Consider the following 9,750-nt stretch of genomic DNA (forward strand, 5'->3'; position numbering starts at 1 on the left):
GGACACAAACTCTTAAAACGGTTCATATTACATTTTTCGACATTAATAATAAATAACTATATTTCTAGTTTCATTATTGGTTGGACCAGTTCTCTCTTGAGATTACACATTTTTAATGTATCTAGGCAAGTCATTATGAACAAATTCTTGTTTACATTAACAGCCTATCCTGGACCAATTGTGCACAGAACTATGGGACTCCCAATCACAGCCAGATGTGAACCAGGGTTTTTAGTGATTCCACTTGCACTGAGACGCAGTGCCTTAGACCACTGTGCCACTCAGGATCCTAACCTAAATAATTAAAGGTTGAATATGTAGAGATCTATTTATATATATGTATATCACTTTCATTATTCACTCCTAAGCCTTCTACTATGGATGATAGTAAGGTGTTGCATTTGTGTATGAATATTAGCTTACACTAATAATATGAATACATTGGGCTCCTGAGTGGCACAGCGGTCTAAGGCATTGCATCTCAGTGCAAGAGATGTCACTATAGTCCCTGGTTTGAATCCAGGCTGTATCACATCCAGCCGTGATTGGAAGTTCCATAGGGCGGCACACAATCTTCCCAGTATCGCCTGGGTTCGGCCGGGGTAGGTGGTTATAAATAAGAATTTGTTCTTATCTGACATGCCTAGTTAAATACATTTTTAAAATGGTGTTCACACTGTATCTTCATTACATTCTGGAGGCTACTGTGACCATACAGAAGCACTATTACATTGCCATAATGCTTTGAAAGTAAGCTACAAATGCCTCAATGTGATTTAGAGTTTTTATGTTATGATAGTGATGAGTGGTCATTGCATGTTATTCTTCTCTCTATAACACTTTTCTTTTCTAATGTTTACCAAAATCAGGTATTATACATTAGAAAGAACCTGTTGATGAGTGTACATTTATTATTATTGTTGATCTTCCAAATGTACAGTTGTCACCTTTCATATTTGGAATTCTTTGGAAACAAAAGGAAGTTCTCTCTCCATAACTTGGGATGTGATGAACAGTGGCAAGCTATGACCTCTGGTCACATCTTGTCAGCTCTCTCTACACCTTAATCTACCACTATTCATTCCACTGCAATGAAATATTCACATCTGAAGCACATTACTTGTTCAGTTTTTGCCAGAAACTCCATCAAAGTGTCTATCTCATTCAGGGAACTTGTACATGGCTGGTGGTCTTTGGGAACACTTCAGATAAAAGCTAAATCCTAGCTTGTATTGAAAATCTGGGATCTATCTGGGAAATTGGATTGTTGTAGGTTTTGGATTAAGCTGTAGGGAAAACATGCACTGTACCGTAGGCCTGTACTCAACCAGTCTAGATCACTTGCACAATGTTAAACTGATCAAACAATGAATTACTGTATGGTAGCTGATACCTGTGTAAACTAGGCCTTCACGGGGGATATTTCAGTGAGAAGGCATACAAGGATGGTACTGCATCTTTCTGCCTAAGGGGAGTGCTTTTATTAGCAAGTGAAGAATAGATAGGGGCCAAATGTCTTTACAATATTGACAATATAACAAACTGGAGCAAATGAATAAGTCTACAGCTAAATACTTTACCCAGGCTCCATCATGTCTGTTGTGGGACAGCACCTACCAACCACCACCTGTCTGCCCAGGACAGAATGACAAGGGTTCAAATACTTTTTTTTACACATAATGCAATTCACCAGGGAACGTACAGTGCTAGTCAAAGGTTTGGAAACACCCACAAAGGTTTGGACACACCCACAAAAGTTTGGACACACCTACTCATTCAAGGGTTTTTCTTTATTTTCACTATTTTCTACATTGTTGAATAATAGTGAAAACATCAAAACTATGAACTAACACATATGGAACAATGTAGTAACCAAAAAAAAGTGTTAAACAGAAATATTTTATCTTTGAGATTCTTCAAAGTAGCCACCCTTGCCTAGATGACAGCTTTACTGTAAAAGTTCTGGAAGTAGCTGGTGCAGAGGAGTCAGGCGCAGGACAGCAGAGATAAGTAATAAAAGTTACATTACTCAAAATTGCCAAATACATGAAGATATACCAAGCCCACACAAAAGGACTGAAACACATAAAACAAACACTCACAAAAACCATGGGGAAAACAGAGGGTTAAATAAGGAACATGTAATTGGGGAATTGAAACCAGGTGTGTAAAACAAAGACCAAACAAATGGATAATGAAAAGTGGATCAGCGATGGCTAGAATGCCGGTGACGTCGACCGCCGAACGCCGCCCGTACAAGGAGAGGGACCGACTTCGGTGGAAGTCGTGACATTTACACACTCTTGGCATTCTTCTTAGGAGATAGCCTAACTGTGTCAGATTTAGAGGAATTTCATTTAAATCTACCTGTATGGTATAAGCATTACGTATCACATGTAATGCTTGATGGAAGTGATGTATTATCCTGGTCCAGAAAATCCTCAGGTAGGGAAAAGTAGGGTAAATTGAGCCATTTTTTTTACATTCAGCATCACTCTGTAAAGGGAAATACTGTATAGCGTTATTTTTAACACAGCCATCTATACATATCAGGATGTTGTATCCCTGAAAATAATCAGAATTCATGTAAACATTACAGTTTTGAACTTGTCCAGAACTTGTCCAAAAAAAGTGGTCCCTTGGCACAACTTAGCCTGGGTATGGGGTAAATTGGAATGCTTGAAAAGTGTAAGTTAACCAAAGCCACCTACACATTTCTGTACTGAATTAAATATTACCAGTACCTTTTTAAAACCATGTCTATCTTTATTTTCCAAACACAATTCAACACAATTACAATCGCTTTTTGTCTGTTTTTATTTTTAATTTAACCTTTATTTAACCAGGTAGGCTAGTTGAGAACAAGTTATCATTTACAAATGCGAACTGGCTAAGGAAAAGCAAAGCAGTGCGACACAAACACAGAGTTACACATGGAATGAACAAGCAGACAGTCAATAACACAATAGAAAAAATTAAGTCTTTATACAGTGTGTGCAAATGGCATTAGGTGGTAAGGCAATAAATAGGCCATGGTAGAAAGTAATTACTGTAATGGTTTTCTGTTGGTGAAGTAGAGTCGGACCAAAATGCAGCGTTGTGATGATTCATGTTTGTTTAATAAAGGAAAAACTATACATGAATAAACCACAAAATAATAAAATGTGAAAACCTAAACAGTCCTATCTGGTGCAAACACAGAGACAGGAACAATCACCAACGAAACACTCAAAGAATATGGCTGCCTAAATATGGTTCCCAATCAGAGACAACGAGAATCACCTGCCTCTGATTGAGAACCACCTCAGACAACCATAGACTTTGCTAGAACACCCCACTAAGCCACAATCCCAAAACCTACGAAAAACCCCCATACATAAACACAACATAAAATAAACCCATGTCACACCCTGGCCTGGCCAAATAAATAAAGAAAACACAAAATACTAAGACCAGGGCGTGACAGAACATCCCCCCCAAGGTGCGGACTCCTGGCCGCACACCTAAACCCATAGGGGAGGGTCCGGGTGGGCGTCTGTCCACGGTGGCGGCTCCGGCTCGGGACGTGGACCCCACTCCAACCAAGTCTTAGTCCCCCTGTAACGCGTCCTTTGATTGGCGACCCTCGCCGCTGACCTAGGCCTAATAACCCTCACCAAGGACCCCACTGGACTGAGGGGCAGCTCGGGACTGAGTTAGAAGCTCGGGACTGAGGGGAAGCTCGGGACTGAGGGGAAGCTCGGCACTGAGGGGAAGCCGGGTACTGAGAGGAAGCCCAGTACTGAGAGGAAGCTCAGGCAGGTAGTTGGCTCTGGCAGATCCTGACTAGCTGGTGGTTCTGGCAGATCCTGGCTGACTGGCGGTTCTGGAAGATCATGGATGACTGGCGGATCTGGAAGATCCTGGCGGATCCTGGCTGACTGGCGGATCTGGAAGATCCTGGCTGACTGGCGGATCTGGAAGATCCTGGCTGACTGGCGGATCTGGAAGATCCTGGCTGACTGGCGGATCTGGAAGATCATGGCTGACTGGCAGATCTGGAAGATCATGGCTGACTGGCAGATCTGGAAGATCATGGCTGACTGGCGGATCCTGGCTGACTGGCAGCTCTAGCTGCTCTGCCTGATCCATGCAGACTGGCAGGTCCGGCAGCTCCATGCAGACTGGCATCTCTGGCAGCTCCATGCAGACTGGCAGCTCCGGCTGCTCCATGCAGACTGGCAGCTCCGGTTGCTCCATGCAGACTGGCAGCTCCGGTTGCTCCATGCAGACTGTCAGCTCCGGCTGCTCCATGCAGACTGGCAGCTCTGGCTGCGCTGAACAGGCAGGAGACTCCGGCAGCGCTGGAGAGGAGGAAGGCTCTGGCAGCGCTAAACAGGCGGGAGACTCCGGCAGTGCTGGAGAGGAGGAGGGCTCTGGCAGCGCTAAACAGGCGGGAGACTCCAGCAGCGCTGGAGAGGAGGAAGGCTCTGGCAGCGCTAAACAGGCGGGAGACTCCGGCAGCGCTGGAGAGGAGGAAGGCTCTGGCAGCGCTAAACAGGCGGGAGACTCCGACAGCGCTAAAGAGGCGGGAGACTCCGACAGCGCTGGAGAGGAGGAAGGCTCTGGCAGCGCTAAACAGGCGGGAGACTCCGGCAGCGCTGGAGAGGAGGAAGGCTCTGGCAGCGCTAAACAGGCGGGAGACTCCGACAGCGCTAAACAGGCGGGAGACTCCGACAGCGTTGGAGAGGAGAAAGGCTCTGGCAGTGCTGAACAGGCGAGGCGCACTGAAGGCCTGGTGCGTGGTGCTGGCACTTGTGGTACTGGGCCGAGGACACGCACAGGAAGCCTGGTGCAGGGAGCTGCCACCGGAGGACTGGTGTGTGGAGGTGGCACAGGATGGACCGGACCGTGAAGGCGTACTGGAGAGCCTGAGAGCAGGACTGGCACAGGACATGCAAGGCTAGGGAGGTGCACAGGAGGCCTGGTGCGTGAGGCTGGCACAATCTTCACCAGCCGACTAACACGCACCTCAGGACGAGTATGGAGCGCTGACCCAGGTGCCATCAAATCCCCGACACGCTCCGTCGGGCGAATATCTTGCATTCTACGCCAAATCAACTGCTCTCTCTCTTCACTCTCCTCCAATTCTATTAACACCTCCTCGAGTGTCTCCTCATCTCTCATCTGTGCACTCTCCTCCATTCTGTCCAATAATTCCTCGACCCTCTCAGACTCAGCCCTCAGCTTCGCCGATAGCTCCGATAACATCCATGGCTCCTTACGGTAAACAGGGGGAGTTGGCTCAGGTCTGAACCCTGACTCTGCCACACTCTCCCTGGGCCCCCCCCCCAAGACATTTTTGGGGCAAGACTCTCGGGCTTCCTTCCGTGCCGTCAAGCTTGTCTTTTCAACTCCATTCTCCTATAACCCTCTTCACACTGCTCCAGCGAATCCCAGGCGGGCTCCGGCACTCTCGCTGGGTCGACCGCCCACCTGTCTATTTCCACCCAAGTCATATATTCCAAACTGTGTTTCTCCTGCTGCAGCTGCCTGTCACCACGCCGCTTGGTTCTGGTGTGGTGGGTGATTCTGTAACGGTTTTCTGTTGGTGAAGTAGAGTCGGACCAAAATGCAGCGTTGTGATGATTCATGTTTGTTTAATAAAGGAAAAACTATAAATGAATAAACTACGAAATAATGAAATGTGAAAACCTAAACAGTCCTATCTGGTGCAAACACAGAGACAGGAACAATCACCCACGAAACACTCAAAGAATATGGCTGCCTAAATATGGTTCCCAATCAGAGACAACGAGAATCACCTGCCTCTGATTGAGAACCGCCTCAGGCAACCATAGACTTTGCTAGAACACCCCACTAAGCCACAATCCCAAAACCTACGAAAAACCCCCATACATAAACACAACACAAAATAAACCCATGTCACACCCTGGCCTGGCCAAATAAATAAAGAAAACACAAAATACTAAGACCAGGGCATGACAATTACAATTTAGAAAATTAACACTGGAGTGATATATGTTCAGATGATGATGTGCAAGTCGAAATACTGGTGTGCAAAGGAGAAAAAATAATAATAAAATAACAGTATGGGGATGAGGTAGTTGGATGGGCTATTTACAGATGGGCTATGTACAGGTGCAGCGATCGGTTAGCTGCTCGGATAGCTAATGTTTAAAGTTAGTGAGGGAAATATAAGTCACCACATTCAGCAATTTTTGCAATTCGTTCCAATCATTGGAAAGGCAGCCAAAGGACATGTTGGCTTTGGGGATGACCAGTAAGATATACCTGCTGGAATGTGTGCTACGGGTGTTGTTATTGTGACCAGTGAGCTGAGATAAGGCAGAGATTTACCTAGCAAAGACGTATAGATGACCTGGAGCCAGTGGGTCTGGCGACGAATAGTGGTGGGTCGTATATGGGGCTTTGGTGACAAAACAGATGGCACTGTGATAGACTGCATCCAGTTTTCTGAGTAGAGTGTTGGAGGCTATTTCGTAAATGACATCGCCAAAGTCGAGGATCGGTAGGATAGTCAGTTTTACTAGGGTATGTTTGGCGGCGTGAGTGAAGGATGTTTTGTTGCGAAATAGAAAGCAGATTCTAGATTTCATTTTGGATTGGAGATGTTTAATATGAGTCTGGAAGGAGAGTTTACAGTCTAGCCAGATACCTAGGTCCACATATTCTAAGTCAGAACCGTCCGGAGTAGTGATGCTAGGCGGGCGAGGGCAGCGAACGGTTGAAAAGCATGCATTTAGTTTCACTAGCGTTTAAGAGCAGTTGGAGGCCACGAAGGAGTGTTGTATAGCATTGAAGCTCGTTTGGAGGTTTGTTAACACAATGTCCAAAGAAGGGCCAGATGTATACATAATGGTGTCATCTGCGTAGAGGTGGATCAGGGAATCACCCGCAGCAAGAGCGACATTGTTGATATACACAGAGAAAAGAGTTGGCCCGAGAATTTAACCCTGTGATACTCCCATAGAGACTGCCAGATGTCCGGACAACAGGCCCTCGGATTTGACACACTGAACTCTGTCTGAGAAGTAGTTGCAGGGCAGTCAGGGCAGTCAGGTCTGGCGTGAACCAAGGGCTTATCTGTTCTTAGTAATACAGTTTTTGAAAGGGGGATGCTTATTAAAGATGGTGAGGAAATTACTATTGAAGAACGACCAGGCATCTTAGACTGACGGGATGAGGTCAATATCTTTCCAGAATTCCTGGGCCAGGTCGATTAGAAAGGCCTGCTCGCTGAAGTGTTTTAGGGAGTGTTTGTCAGTGATGAGGGGTGGTCGTTTTATTATGGACTCATAGCTGATGCAGCAATGAGGCAGTGATCCCTGAGATCCTGATTGAAAACAGTGGAGGTGTATTTGGAAGGCAATTTGGTAAGGATGATATCTATGCGGGTGCCCATGTTTAGGGATTTGGGGTTGTACCTGGTACGTCCGGCAAAGGCCGGTTGGGGGCACAGCGGAAGGAGTTACGTCGGCAGACCAGTAGTGGTGGAACGACGGTGCTTCGTGTTGTCAAAGGGTCCAGGCCAGTTGGTAAAAGAGGTATTGTAGGTTTTAGTAATTTTCTTTGCTAGTTTGGAGATGCGCCTGGCTCGTGGCTAACTGGTGGACAGGGGCTTCAGGACAGGGGCGTTAGCCACTATAGCCACTCGGTAGCAGCTAGTTAGCAGCGATGATCCAATGCAAAGGTCCAGAACTTACAGCAAGGATTCGGAGGAGTAGTGGAGTTCTAGCCATGTTGGGGAAGAGTCCGGGAGGCATCAACCGTGTAGCCGAATGATCACTGAGCGGTCCGGGATGTGGGCCTGGCTCATAGCTAGCTTTGTGAATGGGCCACGAGGTTGCAGCTAGCTAGCTGTGATGATCAGGAGTAATGATCCAGAGCTTATGGCAGGAATCCGGCATTGTAGTGGAGAAAACAGTCCGATACTGGCAGGCTGGCAAGTGTTATCCAGGCTAAAAGCGGCTGGTGTCCGTGCCAAAGGTAAAGGCTGCTAGCAGTGGCTGACAATGACTAAATAGCTAGTTGCTAATTTGCTGGTTAGCTTCTGATGGAGGTTCTGGCTAAAAGGTCTAAAAATAGCGGATCCGTATCAAATTGGGTGAGGCGGTTTACCGGAAGGTATATTTCATTTAATAATGGAAAAGAGATTGAAAATAAATTTAAATATATTTTTTAAAAAGACGAAAAATACAAAATGTACACTGGAGAATGGTAAACCGCGTCTGCACTGCTATGTCATATTGGATCAGTATGTTAATAATTTTAAGCATCCTTTAACACAGGCTTAACACCTAACAAATATTTTGTACTTTTAACATAGGCCAGACCCTGCTGTTACCTCATATCCCAGTAACAATGCCTTGATTTAGGCCTGGGAAGAAAACACTTTAATTTTCTCAACTCGCCATAGGCTCAACCATTGGCTCAACTTATTCCATGAGCTTTGGCTCAATTTATCCCAAGGCAAACATTTTGACTATATTAGTCCACACAACTACAAGGATGCACGTTCATGCTAGGTTTAGAACCTCATATTGAAGTTTATAGATGTTTAGAACAACTTTACATGATCTACTTTGGTCAAGATACGAGCATCATGAAACCTCTAACATACAGTAATACATTCATTTGAAAATCCATTCTTTGGACCGAACTTGCTTACCACTTTTTCCATGTGGTTTCTTCCTCCATGGACTCCATGACATTATTACCTTTTCCTCCATATTTGGTCAAATTATTCATTTTGTGTATGGTTTCCTCGAAGCAAGGGTGGCTCAACTTACCACACTCTCCCTTACCAAACAAATGACCTAGTTCCTAAGTTTCTGCTTGTGTGTGTGAAGAGGTGAATTCCTATCTGTCCAATGTGGTTCAATTGTGTGTGTGTGTGTTTGTGTGCATGTGCGTGTGTGTTTGTGTCTGTGTGAGATGTGTGGTCTGCGTGTGTTAAACATAAAGTCAGTCAGTTGGAATCATATTCAAAGCTCGGATGGTATTTCCTGTGTCCCAGTTTCCCCATGATATCGTAAACTCTATTTTTCCCGTTTGGCCAACTGGTTCCACACAGTATCGTAGCGGAGTTTTATATCCACAATCCGATAGCGGTTAAAAGTCATTTTAATTCGACATTATAATCAAATGTATCATGTGTATTTTGGATGGTACCAACATACTGTGGCTATACTTTAAATGGAGCAGAGTGGACAACTCATTATTCAAACCCACAGCCCTCTGTAGCCTCTGTGACCTCTGACCTCTGTAGACTCTGTGGCTCAGATTAAAGCCTATTCAAACATGGAGACGTCAAGTCGCCATGACCCATTTGGCTCCAATTGGGGCTTAAAGTGGCTATTAGCTGTAGCCTCTTGAGGTATCCCCTAATAAGAAACAGATATGAAAAGCATTTTCAGCCCTTGTAATTAAATGGTTCAAGATTAATTATCTAATGAAGCATATCTCTATGCTCTTTGTGTTGATAAATGACCTAAACGTAGCCTCTCATGATAGTCTAGATGGTGATTGTAGTTTAGGTCAAAAGGGGGACTGAAAGCTGAAGACAAGGTATGCTGGCAAGGTGTCAGTGCTTAGGCCTTAGCTAGTTCATAGAATGAGTTTAAATTAGCCAAAAGCCGCTAGAAAGTACGCCTTCATGAGCTGGTGGCTATAAAGGGGAAATCTGTAGTTGAAACGTAACAAAAGTGCAGTCCCTGCTATTGATTT

This window comes from Oncorhynchus tshawytscha, linkage group LG03 (assembly GCF_018296145.1).
Source record: "Oncorhynchus tshawytscha isolate Ot180627B linkage group LG03, Otsh_v2.0, whole genome shotgun sequence".
Taxonomy (NCBI): Eukaryota; Metazoa; Chordata; class Actinopteri; order Salmoniformes; family Salmonidae; genus Oncorhynchus; species Oncorhynchus tshawytscha.